The following is a 17,111-nucleotide window of genomic DNA, read 5'->3' as shown; positions in this document are numbered from 1 at the left end:
AATTACAGCCTTAAATGGGTACTGTCATGTAGTACTTAAGTACTACAACATATCGCTAATATACTTTAATTAAAAAAAGTGATTTTAAACAAGTTTAAAATCACTTTTAAATTCGGCCACTAGGGGTCGCCCTCCTAGTGGCCGAATGCATTCGGCAATGACGTCACTACTGAATTTCGACTCATTGAAGACTGGCAGTGGGTCGAAATTCAGGCACTGCGGTGCTCGCTCCCGCCTGTCAATCAAACAGGCGAGAGCGAGCACGCTGATAGCTGGGGCTGCGCGCATTGGCCAGCTCCACTGGCTTCGCGCACGGCCCTGCCCGCCCTCCTCCTTTACCCTGTCCCTGTGCCCACTAGTGTCACATGTGCCCCCCCCGAGCGCGATCGCTAACATCACCGCTAGCGGGGTCCCTGTGCCCACTAGCGGTGTCACAAGAATGCCGAGCGCTACTCTGTTCCCCGTCCCTGTCAGCTCTCAGGGTACGGGAACAGATTTAAAAGCCTCGCGCGCAGCTAACGTAGTACTGCGCCAGGCTCCTAGCACTGCCTACGTTAGCCCTACGCTATTTGCGTAGTGCTGCGCCTGCGCAGAACTACGTTAGCCGCGCGCGAGGCTTTTAAATCTATTCCAGTACCCTGAGACTCAGGGACCCCGCTAGCAGTGATGGTAGCGCTCGCGCTCGCGGGGGGCACATTTGACACCGCTAGTGGGCACAGGGACCCCGCTAGCGGTGATGGTAGCGATCGCGCTCACAGGAGGCATTCTTGTGACACTATGACATTAGACAATAGGGTGCATCCAGCTGTTTCACAACTACAATTCTCAGCATGGCATAACAGCTAATAGCAATCATGGCATGCTGGGAGTTGTAGTTGAGAAACAGCTGGAGGCACCCTATTAGATAAATAAAACACTCATGCATAGACGATGTGAGGGCGGAAGCAAGCGCCCAGCAAGGCATCAGTGACGTCGCGCCTGTTGGGAAGCGCTGCTTCCTGCCCTGCTTTATAGAGCAGATTTAGAAGCACTAAATCTGCTCTATTAAAGCGATTAAAAAATTTTTTGAAGCCAGGTAGGGTGTTAGGGCTAGATCACTACTAGGTAGGGACATATTAGATTATATAGTACTTGGTGGGAGCTACCTTTTAAAATTAATGGGTATGTGCACTAGTGGTTGTTTTACTAGTTTTTTTTAAATACAACTTAATTATTTTAAAATGACAGATTTTTTCCCTTTTTATAGGCCTTTTACACACCAAAAACAATGGACAAATATAATTTGTGTGATTGTGGCCTTATAGGGCGGCATGATCCCAGTGATCAGCCAAAGGATGTGCGTTTGGCCGATAATCACCCCACGTAGAGGAGCCTTTAATGGAGGGTGGAAATCCGCTTTTAAAATTCATATATTCAGTTTTGTATTTCTTAGTTCTTGAATTGTTGACAACGAATTAGTTCCTGAGCATTTTTCCTGCTTAATCTTCTTGTGACGACCTCCTCAAGACTCCCACTTATTCTACTTGTCAGAAACGCTGGGAACAGGGTGAAGCGGGTTGACAGTCGCTGCATCTTCACGTTCCGTTTGTCACTGTTCTGCCAATTCATGAGAAATCTTTGGCAAAAGGAAATCTGTCCTCCTTTGTTTTTCCTCCTTCAGTAACAATATCACATTCTAAAGAACAAGGTCTAAAATTCTGGAAGATCAATCAAAGGGTGAAGTCTATACAATCTAATGGGCAGCAACTTAATGTGAATGAAGGAAATAGGCATCAACTCCCATCACTTCACTCTGGTTACTTCACTCCGGTCACTTCACTCCCATCACTTCACTCTCATTACTTCACTCCGGTCACTTCACTCCCATCACTTCACTAACATTCACTTCACTTTCGTTACTTCACTCTCATCGCATTCACTTCACTCTTTTTACTTTACTCCCATGCCATCACTTCCCTCGCTTTACTCTCATCACTTATCTTTCAGCATTTCACTCTTAATCACTTTACTCCCTTCACTTCACCCTCATTATTTCACTCCCTTCACTTCACTCTTATCACTTTACTCCCATCAGTTCACTTTCGTCACTTCACTCTCATCGCATTCACTTCACTCTTATTACTTTACTCCCATGCCTTCACTTCCCTCGCTTTACTCTCATCACTTCACTCTCATCACTTTACTCCCATCACTTTACTTTCGTCACTTCACTCTCATCGCAATCACTTCTCTCTTATCACTTCACTCTCATCACTTTACTCCCATTGCTTCATTCTCATCACTTCTCTCTCATTACTTTACTCTCATCAATCCACTCTGGTCACTTCACTACCATCATTTCACTTTCCTCACTTCGCTTCAAGCTTGCGGTTCTTTGACTTCTACTTCTCTGTTGTGGTCCCGGATAACTGGCAGAACCTAGGTAAAGTCCATTACAGGACTTTACCTAGGTTCTGCCAGTTATCCGGGACCACAACAGAGAAGTAGAAGTCAAAGAACCACAAGCCTGAAGTGAAGCTGCGCTTTACCGGTGAACTCTACATGAACTCTAAATAAGTGCCATACAGTTTAGGTCCTTCTATAGCGCTGATGCACAATACTATTGTTTACATAACCCCCTTTCAAGGGTGAAATAACAGGGATTTTCTCTGCTCTGGACAGTTCCTGACATGGACAGAGGTGTCAGCAGAGAGCACTGTGGTCAGACTAAAAAGAACTATACAACTTCTTCTGGAACATACATCAGCTGATAAGTACTGGAAGGATTAAGATTTTTTAATAGAAGTAATAATAAAAAATCTTAACCCTCCCAGTACTTATCAGCTGTTGTAAGTTCTTTTCTTTTTGAATTAAATTTCTGTCTAACCACAGTGCTCTCTGCTGACACCTCTCTCCATTTTAGGAACTGTCCAGAGTAGATCCCCAAAGCAAACCTATTCAGTTCTGGACAACTCCTAAAATGGACATAGGTGTCAGCAGAGAGCACTGTGGTCAGATAGAAAGGAAATTCAAAAAGAAAAGAACTTCCTGTGCAGCATACAGCAGCTGATAAGTACTGGAAGTAATTTACAAATCTGTTTAACTTTCTGGCATCAGTTGATTTAGAATTTTTTTTCCAGGGGAGTACCCCTTTAACTCTTTTTACTTTACTCCCATTCCATCACTCCCCCACTTTTGTCATTTCACTCTCATCACTAGAATATATCAATAGAATATGATGAATTAGAGGGGAATTGGACACTACCTGGGGGTGCAGAAGTTGTACTCCTACCTATCACATTATGGGTACTATGAATGGTTTGTGATAGCTATGAGTTTCTAATACAGATTTCGCATGGGGTTTCCTATTTGTGTTATTAAATTGGGTTCAACTTTACCTCCTGGACAGATCTGATATTAAAGAAAAAGTGTGATTCTTGCAATGGGATTTTCTCATAACTTTTGCCTACATAATATCATCATATAGTATCAAGGCTTTACTGATATATACAGTCAATATTATACAGCCATATAGGGGGGAGATTTATAAAAACCCATCCAGAGGAAAAGTTGCTGAGTTGCCCATAGCAACCAATCAGATCGCTTCTTTCATTTTTCAGAGGCCTTTAGGCCTCTGAAAAATGAAAGAAGTGATCTGATTGGTTGCTATGGGCAACTTAGAAACTTTAGGCCTCTGAAAAATGAAAGAAGTGATCTGATTGGTTGCTATGGGCAACTTAGAAACTTTAGGCCTCTGAAAAATGAAAGAAGGGATCTGATTGGTTGCTATGGGCAACTTAGAAACTTTAGGCCTCTGAAAAATGAAAGAAGTGATCTGATTGGTTGCTATGGGCAACTTAGAAACTTTAGGCCTCTGAAAAATGAAAGAAGTGATCTGATTGGTTGCTATGGGCAACTTAGAAACTTTAGGCCTCTGAAAAATGAAAGAAGTGATCTGATTGGTTGCTATGGGCAACTTAGAAACTTTAGGCCTCTGAAAAATGAAAGAAGGGATCTGATTGGTTGCTATGGGCAACTTAGAAACTTTAGGCCTCTGAAAAATGAAAGAAGCGATCTGATTGGTTGCAATGGGCAACACAGCAACTTTAGGCCTCTGAAAAATGAAAGAAGCGATCTGATTGGTTGCAATGGGCAACACAGCAACTTTAGGCCTCTGAAAAATGAAAGAAGCGATCTGATTGGTTGCTATGGGCAACTTAGAAACTTTAGGCCTCTGAAAAATGAAAGAAGCGATCTGATTGGTTGCAATGGGCAACACAGCAACTTTAGGCCTCTGAAAAATGAAAGAAGCGATCTGATTGGTTGCTATGGGCAACTCAGAAACTTTAGGCCTCTGAAAAATGAAAGAAGCAATCTGATTGGTTGCTATGGGCAACTCAGCAACTTTTCCTCTGGACAGGTTTTGATAAATCTCCCCCGTAGTGCCTAACTAAGGCTCTTTTCACACTAGGCATTTGACGTTCCGTCGCATGTTCCGTCACGATTTTCGGCCGTTACAAAAACCCTGACGGCCGAGACTAAATTGCATTGCAGCCTATGGGGTTTTGTAACTGCCCGTTTGCACCCGTATATGCCCGTAATTCATTACGGACGTTATACAGTGACGGGACATCGTGGCGGAAAAATTGAGCCGTCCGGAGTCAGCGTTTCACTCCAGTCGGCTCATTGAAATGAATTACATACGGGCGGCATACGGCAGGGATACGAGAGCACAAGGTTTTAGCTCTCCCCAGCCGTATGCGGTCCCGTATTGGGAAAAACGTGATTTGAACTCATCCTAATTCTTTCCAGTCTGCCCACAGTGCTCTCTGCTGACACCTCTGTTCATGTCAGAAACTGTCCAGAGGAGAGAAAATCCCCATAGAAAACCTCTCCTGCTCCAGACAGTTCCTGACACAGACAGAGGTGTCAGCAGAGAGCACTGTGGTCAGACTAAAAAGGACTATACAACTTCCTCTGGAGCATACAGCAGCTGATAAGTACCGGAAGGATTCCCATTTTTTAATAGTAATAAAAAGTCATTTAAAAATCTGTTTAACTTTCTGGCACCAGTTGATTTGAAAAAATATGTTTTCCATCAGAGTACCCCTTTAAACCTATGATGTCAAAGATGGTTCTCACATAAATGAAAAGGACATTGCTGCCCCCCCCAAAAAATGTGATCACCATACACTCAAATACTCTGCGCTGCAAAGCGGCTCTTTTCTTATAAAATGATCCTGTTTCCTTTGCTATCTCTTCTTTGAGTGTAGATTGCCGTCTCCCCATGCACCTTATATTATCTTTCTGATAAATGTAGCAGAGCTGGGTTTGTCTCTTGAGACAACATGTTAAAGTATTGTATATTGTGGTTTTACATGGAACTCTATAGGACTCCGTGTCCTTCTGCTGCGATATCTTACCCCAGAAAGTTGAAGGGGTACTCCACTGCCCAAAGCGTTAGGAACATGTAGTTCGAATGCAGGCTGCAGGGGTCATGACGCTCGGGCAGTGGAGTACCCCTTTAAATGTCAAGTTCAGCTCTGCTTCATCCGTAAATGCAAACATCGTGAATAGCTTCACAGAGAACTCTTTCTGTCAGGCAGGCGACACTATGGGACATGCGTTCATTTCCATTCACTGATTTATTCTGCGTTCTTTGAGCTCGCTCTTTGTTGGCTTTCATGAAAGGCTAATGGGGAAGATTATCAAGGCGGATCTAATTCCTGAGCACATGTTTTTTTCTTTTTTTTTGGTATTGTCATTTAGTTTTTTCTTTTGTGGAAGAGTCCACTTACTTTTATTCAAATCCATCCGGAAAAAAGTAGATGTAAACTTTTTATCTTTCATTACCTCCCACTTGTGTCTGGGAAGTCTCAAGAGAATTCCTCCGGCAGAGGAAAACGATGGAATCGTCACCGTCGCCAGCTTTATCACTTCATAGCAAATACACAAATCCCAGATAAGACACAGAACAATGTTAAATAGCTGACAATATTGGCTTAAAGGGAACCTTTCGCACTGAAAATGGCGTCCAATCTGCAGGCACCATGTTATAGAACAGGAGGAGCTGAGCAGATTGATATATAGTTTTGTGGGGATATTTTCAGGATAACTTGTTGTGTATTCATGTACATTTTTGCTCATTCTATGCTGATTAGTCAAGTGGGCGGTCCTATACACAAACTTACAGCTATTTGTGTTGTCAATCACTGAGAAGGACGACCCACTTGACTACATTGCTCATTCTGGGTTAATTAATCAAGTGGGTGGTCCTATTCAGTGATTGACAACTCTCTTTACAAGAACATAAATATGCACAGATCACTGTAAATCTCTGATTAGCACCGCCCACATGACTACTCAGCGGAGGTTTTATTTTATCAATAAATAACAAGTCATGCTGGAACTTTTCCCATAAAACTATATGTCAATCTGCTCAGCTCCTCCTGCTCTATAACATAATGTCTGCAGACTGGACGGCATTCTTAATGTGACAGGTACCCTTAAAAAAAAAAAAATCCTATGGAAATAAAACAAGGGGGTGCATGCCTAGTATAACACACAAAGACAAAGTGGTACACAGTTGCAATAAACAGTGTTTACCAAATGATGTTGCTCTGAGTGCATATATAGACTCACACTGAGGTCAGGTCGGCTGCCTTTACATCCTCCTGGGACCCCTCGTAATAGGCCAGTATGCAGAATTAAAGGGGTACTCCGGTTGAAATTTTTTTTTTTTTCAAATCAACTGTTGCAAGAAAGTTAAACAAATTTGTAAATTACTTGCATTTAAAAATCTTAACCCTTCTATTACTTATCAGCTGCTTCATACTACAGATATATTACAGAGAAATTTGTGAAGTTCTTTCCTGCCTGACCACAGCGCTCTCTGCTGACACCTCTGTCCATGTCAGCAACTGTGCAGAGAAGGAGAGGTTTTCTATCGGGATATTATTCTAATCTGAACAGTTACTGACACGGACAGAGATGTCAGAAGAGAGCACTGTTGTCAGACAAAAAATAAATTCATTAATTTTATGTTTTATACAGCAGCTAATAAGTACTGGAAGGATCAATATTTTTTAATAGAAGTAATTTACAAATCTGTTTGAATTTAAGGCACCAGTTGATTTGAAATAATTTGTTTTATACATGTTTCCACCGGAGTTCCCCTTTAAAGAAGAAATCGCCAAAAATGGATGGAATATTTTTGCACTTCTCGAGGTCAAGGAATTTGACTCCAAGTAAAAGAAGATTGAAGTATGTGTTCCATAAAAGGCAATACATTTCTAATCCATACTGGATTCTTCATCAGGTAATTCAGATCAATTTCATAATAAAGTACGGATCCGAAACATGTTGCCTTTTATGGAATAAATACTTCAAGGAATTTGACTCCAAGTAATAGAAGATTGAAGTATTTATGCCATTAACATTAACACATTTTAAAAGCAAACTGGGTTCTTCATCAGACAATAGATCTGAATTACATGATGAAGAATCTATTATGGATTCGAAATTCATTGCCTTATATGTAATAAATACTTCAAGGAATTTGACTCCAAGTAATAGAAGATTGAAACATTTAATTCATAACATGCAACGTGTTTTGAATTCATACTGGATTCTTTATTAGGTAATTCAGATCAATTACATGATAAAGAATCCAGAATGGATTCCAAATGCTTTTCATTTTATGGAATAAGTACTTTAAGGAATTTGACTCAATGTTATAGAAAATTAAAATTTATATTCCCTAAAAAGTTACGTATTTTGGAACCATACAGGGTTATTCATCAGTCATTTGATCTGAATTGCTTGATGAAGAATCAAGTATGGCTTCAAAATGGAATAAATACTTTAAAGGAGAAGTCTTCTGGTGTAAAAGTTTTAAATCGCAGGGGTCTGACTGCTGGGACACCCCCCTGATCCCGTGTACATCCCCGGGAATGGCGCAGCATCATGACCCCCGCACAAAGCTGGGACCGCCACTCGCCCTCCATGTATCTCTATGGGAGAGTCGTTCGGCAATCTTTGGCTCTCCCATAGAGGGGGGGCGTGGTGGCCCCCGCTTCGTGCAGGGTTCGTGACTCACCGCTTCCGGGGAGAGCAGGGGCTTCATAATGGAGATCGCGGACCCCTCGCAATGTGAAACTTACCCCTGCAGATGGGGGATACGTTCTTCACCACAAGAATTCTCCTTTAAAGAATTTGACTCGATTTTATGGAGAATTTAACTGTTTATTCCATAAAAGGTAATGCGTTTCAAAGCCATACTGGATTCTTGATCAGGCAAGCGGGGAGCGCGAGCGGCAGCTCAGACGCGGGGCATACCAATGAGGAGGCGACTAGTTTCGCGTCATTAGACGCTTCTTCCGGCCAACAGGTATGGATTGGAAATGCGTTGACTGATAGGGAATAAATAGGTCAAGGAATTTTACTGCAAGTAACAAAAGAATTAAGTGTTAATTTCATAATATGCAACAGGTTTTGAATCCGTACTGGATTCTTCATCAGGCAATTGATAAATCCAGTAGGGATTTGAAATGTGTAGCCTTTTATGGAACAAATACTTTAATATTCTTCTATGATGTCAAATTCTTTCCATTCCTTTACCAAGAAAAGGGCTAAAATACTACATTTTTTGGGGGGGGGGTCTTCTTCCAGGTTTCCTCACAGACAGCAAACACATCTTGAAAAAAGCGTTGGGTCATGATGGGGGTTGTAATTTGGCAACAGCTGGAGAGCCTCATGTTGAGCTGTTCTGTTGCAAAACTACAATTCCCAGCATGCCCGGACAGCCAGCAACGGTCCGGGCATGCTGGGAGTTGTAGTTTTGAAACAGCTGAAGGTACGCTAGTTGGGAAACACTAATATAAATCCTGTTTGGCAGCCTGCGATGACTGTAAGTAGCAGCCAGGAAGGGATCTGTGTTGATTCTATCTTCTCATTGATTTTACTGTTGTATGTGCAGGATGGAATCCCCACTGTGCCGGTGACCCTACATCCCGGTGATTAAGGTTCATTTGCAACAGCAATTAAGCAGAAAAAAACTTTATAGGAAAACCTACTTGAGGGAAGCAATCCATCAAACTGCAAGTAGGAATGACAAGATTTTTCATGTACCCAAGAAGATTATTTTGTTCAGTGATCCCTGAAAAGTGTAACAACTCTGCAAAACATACCATAGGGGTAGCAGAGCTGAAGCGGATGGGGTCTGAAAAAAGTTAGCACAGGCTCTAATAGCACAAGCTCAATTCTGCTTGCGCTTATGATATATTCGTTCACCAGATACATAGTCTTCTAGAAGAAATCGATTGGCAAACTTGCTTACCCCGAGTAAGAACTGTGATCCTTCAAAACAAGTCGGAGTTTAATTTTATTTTTAACATGTATGTTTATGTATGAAGATTTTAAACTGGATTTTGTCTGATGTCCTACAAAAACTTTACGCCCAGGTCAAATGGATCATATGTGTGCTGTGAGTTAACATTTTTGCTTCTTTCACTTAGGGGGAGATGCAAAATTTGCGTTTTGTTGTTGTTTTTTTCACTTTTGCTTTCGCTGTTGGTGCGCATGCAGTTTTTGCTCAGAATAAATAAAAATGCTTTTACCCCTTTACCTTTGGATTAGGCGGGTAAAAACTAAACTTGGTAAAAGGAGGAGTACAGATGGGAAATTTTTTGCGCAATTAAAAAAAAAAATTGCACATAGTACCGTAAATCATGGAAAACACCAACCATTTCAGCTGATAAATTTAGTGAATTTTACAATCCATCTAGCATATTTTTTCACAGAATATTTTCAATTTTTCCCTTGATAAATTTCCCCCTTAGGCTTTGTTCACACGACAGAATTTCCGAGTGGAATCTGGTAGAAATATTTTGCTCAGAAATTCTTTGTTTTCAATGGGAGTCTGCTGCACAGTGAACATGGCAGTATTTTCATGGCGGAAATATCTGACGCGGAAATTCGGATTCCAGCCTCCACAGAAATAATTGACATGTCATTTCTTTCTGTGGAATCCGCTCAGAAATGCATTGTTGTCTATGGAGATACCTGGCTGGATTTCCAAAAAAGCCATCCATAAAAGAGCTTAAAGGGGGATTCCAGGAAAAAAACCTTTTTTTTTTATTTATTTTTTTTTTTTTAGATCAACTGGCTCCAGAAAGTTAAACAGATTTGTAAATTAATTCTATGAAAAAAATCTTAATTCTTCCAATAAATATCAGCTGCTGAAGTTGAGTTGTTATTTTCTGTCTGGCAACAGTGCTCTCTGCTGACATATCTGCTTGTCTCGGGAACTGCACAGAGTAGAAGAGGTTTGCTATGGGGATTTGCTTCTACTCTGGACAGTTCCCGAGACAGGTGTCATCAGAGAGCACTTAGACAGAAAAGAACAACTCAACTTCAGCAGATCATAAGTACTGAAAGGATTAAAAAATTTTAATAGAAGTAATTTACAAATCTGTTTAACTTTCTGGAGCCAGTTGGTATATATAAAAAAGTTTTTTCCTGGATAACCCCTTTAACATCTGACAAGCTCCGCCCTGTCTGTACCCTTGACGGGCTCAGTTCTGCTACATTTGGCAAGCTCAACTTCTGCTGACAAGCTCGGCTCTGCTAAATCTTTGTAGCGTTGTAGTAGCTATATTCAAGTAACAGACTGTAGGTCAAGGTGATCACAACAAGACAATTTGGATGTTACTATGGTACAGGCAGTGAATAAAAACTCATCTATTTCCTCTCAAAAATGTAAAAATTTGCACAGTAAGGCTTGTGAAAAATGGAGCAGGGGATGAAGGTTTTACAGCAGGGTCTGTTCTTTATGGCAATTATAGTCAATGTGAACAAATGGACAGAAAATTGTCCATAGATTAATACAGGATACAGGAAGTGAAGTATTTTGGCTCCTCTTCCAAGTATAGACAATAACGTTGCATACAAAGCCCTATCTTTGTGTATATGTTGCAGTCCTGCCTCATTGAATCCTCCCGGCAGTACAGTAGGGTTGCCTCACTTGCATAATGTAACCTGTCAGCTAATGTTGAAACGACTTTGCCGGCTATGTCCAGATCTACACAGTAAAGCTGAATGTCAGCTTCTTGTGTGCCCTAAGTGTGAGCTCTGCAGTATTTCAGGATTTCTTTTATATGGAAAATACTCTTTTGTATGTCTTTGCATAGTTTTTTTTCCCCACCATACACAGCTGGAGACCCTCTAGGAATCTTTACTGCACCATAAAAAGTAGGGAGTCAAAGGGAGCCTTAAACTGTCTGTACACTTACCATGTGTTCTCGACACAAAAAGAACAATTAATAACCCCCATTGTGACAGGTCCTCTTTACGCCGGCCTTCGGACACAATTGATCTTTCAGATTCTGTCACTTTGTATCTTGCAAACGCTAAAACATTTTGATAGGCAAATAGGCCACATCTTAGGTCTGTGCCCATCTCTCAAGCTGCCAGTAATCTTGCCAAACACTGTCTGCCCTTTTGACCGCAGTTCTCAGCCTCCGTTTCCATCACCCGCAAGACCCTGTAGACACCGGACAACTCCGGAGAAATATATTTCTATTTCTACCTTAGTCTGAGAAAAGTATTTATCCAAATATCTGTCTATTTATAGAGGGTGAAACTTCAACTAAACAATATCTGAAAGGCATATATAAGAGATAGGTGCAGTACGTCAGCTTACCTCCGTGTCCGGCCGGTGCACGAACTGATGGGGACTCACCACGACAGAACAACCAAAAAGCAAGTAACCAGAACGGTAGAGTTCTTCTGTATGAGATACTTTATTACAAACATCCACAATACACAGGACAAGTAAACAGTGACGCGTTTCGTCCCGTCACGGGCCGAAACGCGTCACTGTCTACTTGTCCTGTGTACTGCGGATGTTTATAATAAAGTATCTCATTCAGAAGAACTCTGCCGTGCTGGACACTTGCTTTTTGGTTGAAAGGAATATATACTATAGATACTATGTCATTTGTATACCTAGGGGTCATTTGTAAAGGAGCTGTATGCTACCATTAAATAAAAAAAAAACAATTATATAGTTTTTTTTTATATCTATATAATTTGTTATTTTCTTATATTATTTCTTGTTTGTCTGCTTTTTACAGGGGTCTTCCAAAATTAAAGGGGTACTCAGGTGGAAAACTTTTATTTTTTATTTTTAAATGAACTGGTGCCAGAAAGTTAAAAAGATTTGTAAATTACTTCTATTAAAAAATCTTAATCCTTTCAGTACTTTTTAGCAGCTGTTTGCCACAGAGGAAAATCTTTTTTTTTTATTTCTTTTTTGTGTTGTCCACAGTACTCTCTGCTGACACCTGATGCCCATATCAGGAACTGTCCAGAGTAGGAGAAAATCCCCATAGCAAACCTATGCTGCTCTGGACAGTTCCTGGCACGGACAGAGGTGTCAGTAGAGAGCACTGTGGACAAGACAAAAAAGGAATTTCCTCTGTAGCATACAGCTGCTAAAAATTACTAAGTTCTATAAAAAAAATGTTTTATAGAAGTAATTTACAAATCTGTTTAACTTTCTGGCACAAGTTCATTTAAAAAAAAAAAAAAGTTTTCACCGGAGTACCCTTTAAGCCAATTATAGAGATGTGCGCGACAGGCCTGACGCATTTCGGTCATTAGATCTTAATCATAGACGGTCTATGTGCCAAGCCTGTCAAACACCTACATAACATAACATAAATCTGTTCAATAAAGATAATGGGGGAGATTTATCAAAACCTGTCCAGAGGAAAATTTGTTTAGTTGCCCATAGCAACCAATCAGATCGCTTCTTTCATTGTTGGAATGGTCTCTGCAAAATGAAAGAAGCGATCTGATTGGTTTCTATGGGAAACTGGGCAATTTTTCCTTTGTACAGGTTTTGATAAATCAATCCCAATGATTTTACCTGGATCCAGTTAGCTGGATTCCCTGTTGCTGCTATATTGATTGACTTCAGGCCATGGCTCCTGGCCCTTTGTGTAGACGTCTACCAGGAAGAGGGTGAGTGCTGATTTTTATCTTCCTTGTCTTTAAGTTAATCATTGGTTGTCCTGTGCGAAGATCCTCAGTGAATGGCTGTAATCTGTGGGAGAACCTTGTGGCAAGTGTTTGATTTCCCTGCACTGCCCCGACAGGCAAAATGAGGCATGACACCGTTCCCATTAAAGCAGTGGACTTGTTGGGTCCTCCAGATTGACACACTTTAAAGCTGCTCTATACTGCAACTAATAGGATTCCATTAGGCTCCATTCAACTCAATTTCGCTCATGGTAACTCTATGGGTGATGTTCCCACAGCCGCTCATTTTCTGGTTGACTCCTCAGGCTTCTCAATAAGTTGGTCATGGTTTGTGAGGTTGTCTCCATCTATTTTGTTGGTAATCCCTCATCTTTTTCTTCTTCCTTCAACTCACTGGAAACATAGTGAGCAAAATGGAAGATTCATACATCCCTATAGTTACATTTTGTTTGCAGGATTGTTCCATGAAGGGGGCCCCAAAGAGACAGGAATAAGCTGATTTTTTTTTAAAAAGGACATTTTTAGGCGGCTTGCACATATGTTGGGCCAACCAAAATAGTCCTGGATGGGAACAATGGATGGTTTCCGATTTGAGGGCCCAGTGGTGTACATAGAAAAGAGTGTGCCCTATGGTAAAGATGCCCAGGGCCCCCATCAGGGTTTTGCTTCTTTATGGAAAAAGGAGAGTTTTCCCTTGAAATCTTTTTTTTTTATCACACCTTGCTTGGCAACAATACAGTCCTGCTCAGTTTGTCACCACCACCAAGTATCATGGGAAGGAGACCAAATAAGGCTGGGCCCCTCTTATCTCTAAGGGCCCCATAGCTGCTGCATGGTCTGCCACTATAGTATGTACGCTCTTTTGGTGACTCTATGCGCAAGTTTTTGATCCAGCACAAACATGCCAGAGGGCAACTAAGCCAGATCAGACACATGGGCACCTGATGGGTCTAGGCAGGGTTCACATGTATCTGGCCGTCCTTGATGGGAACACTGGATGCAACAAGCTGGATGAGTTACACTCGGTATCCCATCTGGTGCCCGTATTCAGTTTTTTATTTTTATTTTATTTGGCTCAGCCATGCCAGGAGACAATTTAGCCAAATCACCAAACATATGCAATCCAGATGGGGGCTTAAACCACCTTATGGTTTTAGGCATTTTGAGGTCTAGAACCATGTATGAGCAGATGACCAGATAATTGATAAACAAAGATCAATGGAGATTTACAACCACTTTTCCCCACTAAAACAAGGTATCCGTGTAACCATCAATGCCGTCATGGTCCACCAAGGAATCCGTATACCTTTCATGCTATGGCGATGGCTGAACGTTGAGTCCTTGCCTGAGGAGATACATTTCCTGGTGGTTCAGAAGCTTTTAAAGCTTCACTGTCTGCTCCGAGGATGTGAATGTGTGGCCAGCGTCGATTCGTTTTTGTTTTTTTTTAGCTAATTATGCAAAAATCTCATTAGAATTTACAGTTTATTTTGCAACATGCGAGCAGCTGGAACGTGTCAGTCTTCCATGTGTAAAGCTCTCGGATGGTACAAGTATCTGAGGCTCCGCTATGTGGCATCTGCTGGTGCATCATAATGAGACCATGGAGTGGTCCCTAGTATCTAATGAGTGTTTACTGAGGAAATTCGCTAAAAACCCGGCTTTAATTATCCTCAATTACATGTTTTTTTTTTTTTTTTCCATTTTCAAACACTATAGCAAATAGAGAGTTTCCCTCTGGAGCAGTGGTCTCCAATCTGTGCCCTTCCAGATGTTGCAAAACTTCCACTCCCAGGATGCCCAGACAGCCCATGGATGCAGAGAGTTGAAGTTTTGCAACATCTGGAGGGGCACAGTTTAAGACCACTGCTATGGAGGGACTGGCACATCAGTACATTACATAGACAGCCTATTGAGTCCAATAAGAACCATGTAATACTCTGTCTCTCCTATGGTGGTGGTATTACAGGGGAAGATAATAGCTGCTGCTGGATTTCCCGCAGATCCTGTGATCCATCTATTGTTGGAGGGACTCATCTATCAGAAAGGAATTGTTTAAATGGCCGTAATATTTCTCAGGATCTGCACTGTCCATGAGAGGTAAATCAGGGATTCCCTTCCATATCTGCAGCAGCCGTTTCAGTCATTAGTGTAACCTTTTCCTTGCTGTGATGCTGCTGTATGTACACAATGCTGCTTGCTGTATCTAATCTCCCCCTCCTATTAGACTGCAGGCATGTCTTCAGCTGCTCAAATAATTAAAATATTGGTAAGTCTCTAACACTCACGGTTCAGTAGACAGGAACACTTGTGGTAGTGGATCCACTGGACCTGTGTGGCAGATGACATGGGCCGTACGAGGGAGCGGGGTCTAAGTTGCCGCTGGTTTTCACCAGAGCCTGCTGCAAAGCAGGATGGACTTGCAGCGGCAGGCGGCACCCAGGTTGCTACCCCTGGCATGGCTCGACCACACAGGCGGCTGAGGAGGTTCGAGGCACAGGTAGGATACGGCAACTCATGGTCAGGATAGCAGAAGGTCAGGGCAGGCAGCATAGGAGCATAGTCAGGAACGTAGCAGGAAGTCAGTAGGCAGGCAGCAAAGGAGTAAGGTCAGGTCACACTGACAATGAGGTCAGAAAATGGCAAGGCAACTCACAGAAACGCTTTCTCTGAGGCACTAGGGCAACAAAGATCCGGCAGGGGTATGTGGGAGGTGCAGAAACTTATAACAGTGTGACAGGTGCAACGGATAATTATGGGCACACTGGCCCTTTAAATCTTAGAGCTCCAGCACATGCACGTCCTAGGAGGCGGGGGCACACGCGCGGAGCTGAGAGTTAGCAACAGAGGACAGAGGTGAGTGACGGTCTGGGATTTGGGCACGTCCCGCGATTCGAATCCCTGCCGGCTGGGGAAGAGAAGGGGACAATGCGCTCGCGGCCAGAGTGAGTGGCCGGAGCGCAAGTTGTCACAAAGTGATTGAAGATGACTTGACTGCCCCATTTTTATACAGGGGATTTGGAGCTCTGTATTAGTAAAAGTAGAGCTTTGACTGCTATATATCATGCACACTCACAATCACTATTCCCACAGCCCCATCTGTTTTATTCCAGATGCATCTATTTATTTCATTACATAGGAGTGGTCAGTCCTGGGTCAGCTGACTTCTAGTGAACCACAGGATGACATCATCATCTATCAGATCCCTCCAGGCTCCTGCTAGCTTCCAGATACCTCCCCTGCTAGCTCTATCTGTATACTGCTACTATATCTATGGGATCAGGATATGTAGTAATTATACACCTCCCCTCCAGCTCTATCTGTATACTGGCCCTACTATCTATATAGGATCAGGATATATAGACATTATACACCTCCCTGCCAGCTCTATGGGGAGATTTATCAAAACCTGTCCAGAGGAAAAGTTGTTGAGTTGCCCATAGCAACCAATCAGATTTCTTCTTTTATTTTTAAAGAGGCCTGTGAAAAATAAAATAAGCGATCTGATTGGTTGCTATGGGCAACTCAGCAACTTTTCCTCTGGACAGGTTTTGATAAATCTCCCCCTATCTGTATACTGCTGCTATCTCTATGGGATCGGAATATATAGTAGTTATACCCCTCCCCTTCAGCTCTATCTGTATACTACTGCTATCTCTATGGGATCAGGACATATTATAGCTATACACCTCCCCTCCCGTTTTCTCTGTATACTGCTGCTGCTCTCTCTATGGGATCAAGATATATTGTAGTTATACACCTTCCCACAAGCTCTATCTGTACACTGCTGCTATCACTAAGTGATCAGGACATATAGATATGAAGTCTGAAGCTGTGCTCACACAATGCCTTTTTGTAAAAAAAAAATTTAATTGGAGGAAAATAGCAATATTTACCTTGAAAATCAGAACAAAATGCAGTAAAATGCTAAAATGAATGCGGTAAAAAACTTAACATATAGACACAGGCATCAACTCTTCATGTGATTTTAGGTATAATCACTTTTGTCTTCTGCCAAAAAACACACTTTGAATAAGAAAACACATAAAAACTGCACGCAATGTGAACTGACCCCCAACCGACTGAGT

The 17,111-nt window shown here is 41.8% G+C and overlaps 1 protein-coding gene across 2 annotated transcripts in view; it reads left to right on the top strand.

The window, feature by feature from the left end:
* The window catches only part of KCNIP2 (potassium voltage-gated channel interacting protein 2), a 530,818-nt gene that overhangs the window by 50,479 nt on the left and 463,228 nt on the right, over positions 1–17,111 (top strand). The window lies entirely within an intron of this gene.

The sequence above is a fragment of the Hyla sarda genome, chromosome 7, assembly GCF_029499605.1.
Source record: "Hyla sarda isolate aHylSar1 chromosome 7, aHylSar1.hap1, whole genome shotgun sequence".
Taxonomy (NCBI): Eukaryota; Metazoa; Chordata; class Amphibia; order Anura; family Hylidae; genus Hyla; species Hyla sarda.
This window is presented reverse-complemented; position numbering and strand designations above follow the sequence as displayed.